Raw genomic sequence first — 9,841 nt, 5'->3', positions numbered from 1 at the left:
ATCGCCGGTGTCCTGACATTTTATCCTACCCAGTCAGATTTTCCTACGCGGGTTTACTGCGCACGCGCACATCAATATCGCGTCCTTTGTCTTATGCTAAACAACGATATTTAATGTATCTGCATTACTGTAAGGGTAGGTTTAGGGCTGGGGTAGGTATAGAATTTAATAAAAACGCAATCTAATTGGTAGAAAATAATATTTATTGTTGGTTTCCTGAAACTGTATCCCTTTTAGCTACAACCGTGAATATAACACATAATTACTGTATTTGCAGTACTGTAAGGGTATGATTAGGGTTGTGGTAGGTGTAGACATTAATAAATTATAACTTTACAGTAGAATTTTCGTTGTGGAATTGTACTACCCACTGTTTTGGTGGGAGGTAGGAAAATCTGACAGCGTAGGACAAATCGACAGAACACCGGCATGTGAGATTAATGCACTAACAATGACAATAAACACCACATTCTCTATCAGTCTTCAGCACAGCTCTCGAGATCAGGGGTTTACCTGTACAAATCTCACTAGCTGGCCTCCTTTACACATGAAACGCAAGAGTGAATATTATTTGTCATAGCAGACACACAACAAAATAATGCTTCATGATAAATAAAGAGCAGATGATAAAATAATGACAACGGGAAGCACAAAAAATTAACATACAGTATACAATAGTGAATGCTTCAGACAATCAATAACACGTAAAAACGAGTGCTACTCACGTATAAACCAAGAATAGGCTTTCTCTTTCGGCAAAAAAAAAAAAAAAGTTTTTCCTTTGGAGCTAGAAAAAAAATTATTCATAGTACTTTTTAACCCATTTTAGATTATGGAGATATTTTTTGTATGCATTCTTCTATTTATTTATTAAAAAGATTAGATTGTATTTATCATGCTGCGTTGCTTTTATAACAAATGCTTGTTCACGTACACATCATTGTTTGTTATATAATCATGTAGGCTGGACGTCCTTACATCAAAGGAAATCACATATATTAGTATTTACAGTAAAGGCATTGCTGGGTATGCTGTCAAATTACATTACTAGGCTGTTATGCCTGTATAAAAAGAACTACAACACTAGATCATCGATTGGCATTAAATTAGAAGTACTTAGGATACACTCAGAACATGGAAAATCAGCTTTCTCCTACTCTGCTCCTTGGCTGTGGAATGAATTTAAAATTATTGCTCAACTAGACAGAATTCCTTCTTTGAATGTGTTCAAAAATATATAATGTGATGTAAAATGAATGAAGTGTGTGGCTGTTTTAAGTAATTTGGTGACATTTGATTAATGTTTTTGAATTTATCGGTTTAGAATTTATTTTATGTGTTTTGTAATTTAATCTCAATGGGACCTTCCTGGAAAAATAAAGGTTAAATAAATAAAATGGAAATTCGGTGCGGTCACTTGCACTTAAAATACTACATCATTTCTGCTCATAAAGATGAGAGTGCTTCTTGAAGTTGGTTAGCTGTTCCAAGTTTGTATGCACATCCAACTGCTTCATCTACAGTAATGCTGAGCTGTATATGAGGTTCGACTTAATACATTCATGTTGTTGCACCTTGGAGAATGTGAGTTCATGAGAGATGTCTTTGTCTCCCGTCTTGTCAATTTCTCTCTGCGGTATTCAGGATTAGGAAAACCTTGATTTTCCAATGTCTTCATGTACAAGTTGTATATGGATCTTAGCTGGACAACCTCTTTGCATTCAATCTCATTCCTAAGAATGTAATCCTTTATGTATCCTTTATGACTTGTTATGCTCTGCTATCTTCTGGGCCTGCAGGCTGTCAGTGTTGTCTGCTGCCTTTTCTACTCTCTCACTTCCACGCTCATAGGTACTCTGTGTTGAAGTTGTTTCTGCATGATGGATGATACTTAGCTTCCATTACAAATTTCCATTACCTGCCCTGCACCTTGCGATAAAGAGCCTCTTTCTTTAATTCCTGTGCCCTAGGTTCAATAACTTTCTAGCCTGGTTCCTTTTGTTTCCAACTCTGAAACTTTGTAACCTCTTCAGTTTGCCCTTGAACTTGGATTTTGCTTTGTCACAGAAAACACTGATTGGGAAAGAAGAAGGAACACCTTCTTGGAGCTCCTTCAGATTGAACTGACAGTGATTTGACATGTCGCAGAGAATCCCTTTTCAATGATAATGATTCACCAGATGTAGAAGCCTTTGACACTTGTAAACAATCTACACTCACCTAAAGGATTATTAGGAACACCTGTTCAATTTCTCATTAATGCAATTATCTAATCAACCAATCACATGGCAGTTGCTTCAATGCATTTAGGGGTGTGGTCCTGGTCAAGACAATCGCCTGGATTCCAAAATGAATGTCAGAATGGGAAAGAAATGGTGATTTAATCAATTATGAGCGAGGCATGGTTGTTGGTGCCAGACGGGCCGGTCTGAGTATTTCACAATCTGCTCAGTTACTTGGATTTTCACGGGCAACCATTTTTAGGGTTTACAAAGAATGGTGTGAATAGGGAAACACATCCAGTATGTGGCAGTCCCGTGGGTGAAAATGCCTTGTTGATGCTAGAGGTCAGAGGAGAATGGGCCGACTGATTCAAGCTGATAGAAGAGCAACTTTGACTGAAATAACCACTTGTTACAACCGAGGTATGCAGCAAAGCATTTGTGAAGCCACAACACGCACAACCTTGAGGTGGATGGGCTTCAACAGCAGAAGACCCCACCGGGTCCCACTCATCTCCACTACAAATAGGAAAAAGAGGCTACAATTTGCATGAGCTCACCAAAATTGGACATTTGAAGACTGGAAAAATGTTGCCTGGTCTGATGAGTCTCTGATGATTTCTGTTGAGACATTCAGATGGTAGAGTCAGAATTTGGCGTAAACAGAATGAGAACATGGATCCATCATGCCTTGTTACCACTGTGCAGACTGCTGGTGGTGGTGGTGTAATGGTGTGGGGGATGTTTCCTTGGCACACTTTAGGTCCCTTAGTGCTAATTGGGCATAGTTTAAATGCCATGGCCTTCCTGAGCATTGTTTCTGACCATGTCCATCCCTTAATGACCACCATTTACCATCCTCTGATGGCTACTTTCAGCAGGATAATGCACCATGTCACAAAGCTCGAATCATTTCAGATTGGTTTCTTGAACATAACAATGAGTTTACTGTACTGAAATGGCCTCCACAGTCACCAGATCTCAACCCAATAGAGCATCTTTGTGATGTGGTGGAACGTGAGCTTCGTGCCCTGGATGTGCATCCCACAAATCTCCATCAGCTGCAAGATGCTATCCATCAATATGGGCCAACATCTCTAAAGAATGCTTGTTGAATCAATGCCATGTATAATTAAGGCAGTTCTGAACTCGAAAGGAGGTCAAACACAGTGTTAATATCGTGTTCCTAATTATCCTTTAGCTGAGTGTATTTTCCCTGTAAAGCTTTTATAGCAATATTGGTGATAGCCAATTGTATCCAAAGACAAAGTTCTCAAATTTCAGTGGAACCTGTTCACAAATATCCCTCATGTGGTATGGTGAACTGACGTCTTCACAGAGTCTCATATCTCATATACTGTGTAGATATGATAGCTTCTCGCTTGCCCTCCCCACCTGCATGTGTTGAGTGTTGTAACATTAACATACTCCGAAAGAGTCGAGACATGTAAAATACGTGTTAGGGAACGAATCCTCTTTGGAGGCACTTCAGCTGTGTTACAATGTTTAATTTTCCCCTTGGTAAGTGTGTATGAAGTATTGAGCCTGAAAAAAAAAAAAAAAACTTTAGCTAGTAGATACCAACTAAGCTACAAACACTGCTAGTCAAGAATACAGATAATGTTTCATTGATTTATTTATTTATTTTATTTAAGCTAATTTGCTTTGTTTTGTTAACTTCAAAAGTAAAACTATTTTAAATGTCTTCAGGTTCAGGATAGGTGAAGTAAAAGGTTCAAATAAACCCTATTTCAGGTTAAGTATAATAAAAATGCTGAAAAAAATGAACTTTTTTTGCTCTTTTTGACCACAGATGGTCAAGATGTTATAAAACATGACAAATAACAATTTCTGGGGTCAGAATTGTATTGAAAAATGTGTCCATTTGTCTCTGTGAGTTGTTTACATCAAAAGTTATGCCACTTTAAATCATATTTAGATTTTTCGGGTTTGGTGCAAAGGGTTAAAAATAAAGCATTTTGGAGATTATTTCAGCTTGGTACCCAATTTAATCTTAGAATAGACACTTGAATGATAAAGAAATAATATGTTGTGGAAAAAAATCACCCTATGTGCTTGAGAAAACGAAAAAATAGTTGATCCTCTACACATCTTTGGCCATTTTTTGCTATTTTTGTCCAGAAATAAGGTCAATATGTTGTCAAATGTCAAAAATAACCATTCCATTAAATTCCTGGGGTCAGAATTGTATGGGAAAATGTGTTCATTTTTCGGGTTCCGGTCAGGTGCAGCAAAGGGTTCAAAAAGAACCTCTTGGGACATTATTTCAGCTTGGCACCTGGCAGATTATGAAAATAGACACTTTAAGGATTTTAAAAAATCAGGTGGCATAAAAAAAGCCGGGGGGTGCGCGTGGACCCCTATTTCCATCTAGACTATATAGTATGGTTCAAAAACACTATAGTATTTACTATAAATTACTATAACATTTTTGCATGTGGGATATTAGCTTATAAATGTTTTTTTTTTTTTTCTGTTGTGTTTGTTGTACATTTGGATGTGTTGATGACAGGTAGAGGGCTTCCCCACTCAAATGCAGATGCGGAGATGGTTTTTCTCCATTGTGGCTTTGAAAAAAAAACTAGGATCTTGTGTTACGTTTGCGAACAGAGATGCAAAACCGCTCTGCGTGCGACAAAATCTTCCAGCAGATTTGGGGTGCTTCTGGTAAATTGCCTAAGTCATCTTTTAAATGTCTATATAATAGTAATAATAATAAATTTAAAAGATGCATAAATATGTAGCTTTGATTGAAAATAATAATAATAATGTCCCAGGAGTTTAAAAATGTATCCTAATGGACATTTCATTTTCAGCAAAGCATTCATTGGAAGATGCAATATTTCATTTGCTATAAGAACCTACTTGCAATTTATACATGGGTTAATTAATACCGAGTAAAGTAGTCTCTGAGTCCACCCACTGACAAATTGTTGGTAAAAGTAGGTAGATTCACAGGTAACAAAATATTATGAGAAAAAAAAAAAAAACTAAGTTAATAGTTGAAGCGTTATTTGTAATTTTATCTTATTTTATTGTAATTGTAATGATTTTTACATATACTTTTTTAAAATTGTACCTTCTTTAAATTGTGCTTTTGTACATTTCTCTTTGGTGGCTGGGCAGTCATTACAATAGTGTATTCCATCAAATTCAACATAAGAGCAGAGTCTCCCAGAGACTTTGCGGACTTGCTGCCGAGTTGGAAGCACTTTCCTAATGTTGTAATATACGACTTTGCTAGAGAAGATATCCATCCTGCCATCCTTTGACAGGATCATCAGAGCATTATGCCTTGTATGACAGATTTCATGAATTCAACACCAAAGACCCCAGAGATGCTCTTAGGAGAATCCAAGTAGTCCCAGAACATTGTGGATGGGTAAATACTCAAACCGCAGAGCAACTTTTTGCAGCAGTGCACAAAAACAATTATTCCCTGAACATGCTCATGCCATCAGGACACACATTTGTGCAACATCATTCACCATTATAACACAGCACAGAATAAGAACATGGAGGACAGCCTAAGAAAAGTTGTATCACCAATTGATCAGTTAACCTTCAATGGTTATGGTCAGATAGTCCTTGGTAAATATATATATATATATATATATATATATATATATATATATATATATATATATATATATATATTTTTTTTTTTTTTTACTTACAATGACCATTCATTTTTTCATGTAGTGTAAAAATCACTTTATCTTGTACTTTATGTGAAGGTACACCTCCACAGTCCCTAAACGATAGTGAAAGACACCTGTTATTATTACACAAATAGACCAAGTACACTGTGAGTAATGTCACTGTAATGTCATTTATAAAAACCACACTTGCAAAATCTGACTTCACTTAAAGGGATAGTTCGCCCAAAAAATGAAAATTATGTCATTAATGACTCACCCTCATGTCGTTTCAAACCCGTAAGACCTCCATTTATCTTCAGAACACAGTTTAAGATATTTTAGATTTAGTCCGAGAGCTCTCAGTCCCTCCATTGAAGCTGTGTGTACGGTATACTGTCCATGTCCAGAAAGGTAAGAAAAAACATCATCAAAGTAGTCCATGTGACATCAGAAGGTCAGTTAGAATATTTTGAAGCATCGTAAATACATTTTGGTCATGACATTATATATATATCACTTTTGTTTATTTCGACATCTGTAAAGTTTTTCTTTTTCCTTGGTGCTGTTCATATTTTAGCATTTTCCCCATTAATGTGTACTGGTATTATGTTGTTTGTAAGTTGTATACAGACTTCATTGTATTGTACCTTTTAGGATTAAAATTGCAGAGACAATTACTTGACTCATTTTTGCTTCCCCTCAACCGCAATTATGACCTGAATAGAATAAAATGGCTTTATTTTAAAATGTTCTATTTACACACATTTAAAAAGTAATACTTGCGGTGACATTATGCTATTAATCCATCAAATTTAGGTTTAATTTAGTTGTCCAGACAACTATTTTGCATGTGTAGATAAACTGTAAATAATATGGATCTTTAAATGTAAATAATTACTTGAATAATAATAATAATTACTTTTCATCAGTACTACTACTATAGAGGTTAGAACATCTTAATACAATTTTGAGCGTGCGTGGTACTCAATACCAGCGCATGCGCGTTATAATCCATAGATCGGTAGTGCGCATGTACATGCGCCTATGACGTCACCAAAACACCACCGCACATGTGTGTGACAACGTTCAGTACGTATTGGATCTGATCCAGCTACGTTATTGTGCTACAGGTTGCAGTGAGGACTTCTTGCAAATTTTGGCTATAATTTGAGAGCCCTGGAATAAAACCACAACCAGAGTAAAGCTGCTACAGTTGCACATATTATTGGTGCAGATATGAGAAGTGGTGATATTTGTACCACGTTGGCATCTGCTTTTTGTAACTTAATTAGAAGAACCTAAAATTAATAATTCCTTACATTTAATATAGCGCTTTTCTAGGCACTCAAAACTCTTTACATTGTCAGAGGGTATCTCCTCATCCACCACCAGTGTGCAGCATCCACCTGGATGATGCAATGGCAGCCATAGTGTGCCAGAACGCACACCACACACCAGCTTACTGGTGGAGAAGAGACGGAGTGATGAAGCCAATCAGCAGATATTAAATTGCAAATACAAATATAATTCATATGTAGGTTATTAAATATTTAGCATTTATAAAATTTTATTAAATGTTCACTGAACAATGACATTTTATTTTACAATGTAATATGTTTACTGCTTAAGTATTTAATAATAAAAGTGTATTTTGCAACTTAAATCATAACCAATATTACAATAAAAAAAATTGATTTCAATAATCAGTAACAAAAATATCAATGATGTATTAATTATACTTTTAATTATAATAATATTGCAGAACCATTAGTGAAATATTTAATAAATTAATATAATTAAATATAAATATATATATATATATATATATATATATATATATATATATATATATATATATATATATATATATATATATATATATATATCACTACCACTCGCAAACCATACATCACACAATGTAGGCAGCGCAATCTTATCAACCTGCGCACTTTGCCTATATCTGCTAATACACTACTTTCTTTTTCTCTGGAATTGACAGTCTGCTGTAAACAAAGCCGATTTCATTACCTCTATTATTAATCTTTCAAAGCTTAATCTCATGGTCCTAACAGAGACCTGGATCAAACCACCTGCACCTACACCTGCAGCACTCTCCAATAATTTCTCATTTTCCCACTCCCCCGTTTGACTGGAAGAGGTGGAGGTACTGGTCTGCTGATCTCTAATGATTGGAAATTTAATCCTTTACCATCTTTGGGTATCAACAGCTCCTTTGAATCTCATTCAGTTACTGTTACCTACCCTCTTAAAATACATTTTGTAGTTGTCTATCGACCCCCAGGACCACTGGGTAACTTTTTGGATGAATTAGATCTGTTGCTCCCAACCTTTGCTTGAGGATGGTACTCCCTAGTTATGATTGGAGATTTCAACATCCATCTAGATAAACCTCTGTATACTGATTTCCACACTCTACTTGCCTCTTTTGATCTCAACCGAGTGTCAACTACTGCTACTCAGAAATCAGGCAACCAACTGGACCTAATTTATACACTACGCTGCTCTACTGATCATGTTCTTGTTACTCCACTGGACATGTCGGATCACTTCCTCCTCATTCTTAACCTCAACATGGTCCCTGACACATCACTTACCCCTCCACATGTCATCTTTCGATGTAACCTAGGCAGACTTTCACCCTCCCGGTTACCTGCAATGGTTTCATCTTCACTTCCTTCCCCTAAACTGTTTGCATCTTTGGATGCTAACAGTGCTTCTGATACTTTCTGCTCCAGACTTACATTTTGTTTAGACACTGTCAATCAGCTTGCAATCAGTCAAGCTCATATCACCAGCAAACATACACTCATTTACATTCTTCTTTTCACTCTCTGAGGCAGAAGTCTCAAAACTCATCCTTTCTAATCACCCTACTACTTGCCCGCTTGATCCTATTCCATCTCATCTCATTCAAACAATTTCTCCTGCAGTTGTATCTGCACTCACTCACATCATCAACACATCCCTCCACACTGGTGTTATTCCCTCATCATTTAGACAGGCTAGTATAACTCCACTACTTAAGAAACCCACCATCAAAACATCTCTTTTAGAGAGCTACAGACCAGTTTCCCTACTTCATTTCATTGCAATAACAATTTAACAAGCTGTGTTCAACCAAGTCTCTACATTTCTCACACACAACAACCTCCTTGACAGCAACCAATCTGGCTTCAGAAGTGGACATTCAACTGAGACTGCCTTGCTCTCAGTTGTTGAAACTCTAAGACTGGCAAGAGCAGAATCCAAATCTTCAGTACTTACCCTGCTTGATCTGTCCAGTGCTTTTGACACGGTTAACCACCAGATCCTCCTCTCAACCCTACTAGGAAATGGCATTTCAGGAACCACACTTCAATGTTTTGGGTCTTACCTATCAGATAGGTCCTTCAATGTATCTTGGGAGAGGTGAGGTGTCCAAGTCACAACATGTAACTACTGGGGTGCCTCAGGGCTCAGTTCTTGGACCACTTCTCTTCTCTGTCTACATGGCATCATTAGGTTCTGTCATTCAGAAACATGGCTTGTCATACCACTGCTATGCTGATGACACTCAACTCTACCTCTCATCCCATCTTGATGATCCAACCTTAGCTATTTGTATCTCAGCTTGTTTAACAGACGTTTTTGCTGGATGGTGGACCATCACCTTCAACTCAACCTTGCCAAGACAGAACTGCTTGTGATTACAGCAAACCCACCGTTTCATCACAATTTCACCATCAAGTTAGGCACATCAACCATAACTCCTTCAAAAACAGCTAGAAGCCTTGGAGTTATGATTGATGATCAGCTGACTTTCTCAGACCAAATTGCTAAAACTGTCCGATCCTGCAAATTTTCTTTATTCAACATCAAGAAGATCAAGCCCTTTCTTTCGGAACATGCTGCATTGTTCTGTCCAGGCTGAAATATTGCAATGCCCTCTTGGCAGGT

This window comes from Carassius gibelio, chromosome B4 (assembly GCF_023724105.1).
Source record: "Carassius gibelio isolate Cgi1373 ecotype wild population from Czech Republic chromosome B4, carGib1.2-hapl.c, whole genome shotgun sequence".
Lineage (NCBI taxonomy): Eukaryota > Metazoa > Chordata > Actinopteri > Cypriniformes > Cyprinidae > Carassius > Carassius gibelio.
The sequence above is the reverse complement of the archived record's forward strand: the minus strand, read 5'-3'. Positions refer to the sequence as shown.